Raw genomic sequence first — 438 nt, 5'->3', positions numbered from 1 at the left:
CTCGATATGTGACGAAAACGAACAAAAAATTTTAAATATAAAATCTCAAGCTGTCAGTTAGCGTAATATTTGCCTAATCCAAAAGTTCCGCAGCTTGTACATACCGAAATTGTGGACCCTCCAAACAGAAAAATTCGGAAGAACATTGCTCTACCTTCGCATCTGCACTTGTAAGCTTAAGAATATCGAAAAAGTTTGCAGAAAAATTTCCACACATATATGGTTAGGTTTTCTGTTGAATATAGTAAAACAAAGCAACACACATTCATGTAAGTTCTGTATATACAAGAAATACAAAAAAGATAGTGTGATTATGTTAGTGACGATCGTCTCTGCATTATCGATATTGTTTGAGTTCGTCATCGACTCCAGCAGCCCCTTAAGCATAGTCTACAATAGGAGTAAAATATGGCTGTAATAAGCTTTCTACAATAAGCC

At 35.2% G+C, this 438-nt stretch overlaps 1 protein-coding gene across 1 annotated transcript in view; it reads left to right on the top strand.

Annotated features, from left to right (window-relative positions):
* Positions 1-438, top strand: part of LOC116849520 — a 32,890-nt gene that overhangs the window by 21,223 nt on the left and 11,229 nt on the right. The gene's annotated exons all lie outside the window — the stretch shown is intronic.

The sequence above is a fragment of the Odontomachus brunneus genome, unplaced genomic scaffold (assembly GCF_010583005.1).
Source record: "Odontomachus brunneus isolate Ranch 3 - 2012 unplaced genomic scaffold, Obru_v1 Obru_scaffold_118, whole genome shotgun sequence".
Lineage (NCBI taxonomy): Eukaryota > Metazoa > Arthropoda > Insecta > Hymenoptera > Formicidae > Odontomachus > Odontomachus brunneus.
The sequence above is the reverse complement of the archived record's forward strand: the minus strand, read 5'-3'. Positions and strand labels throughout refer to the sequence as shown.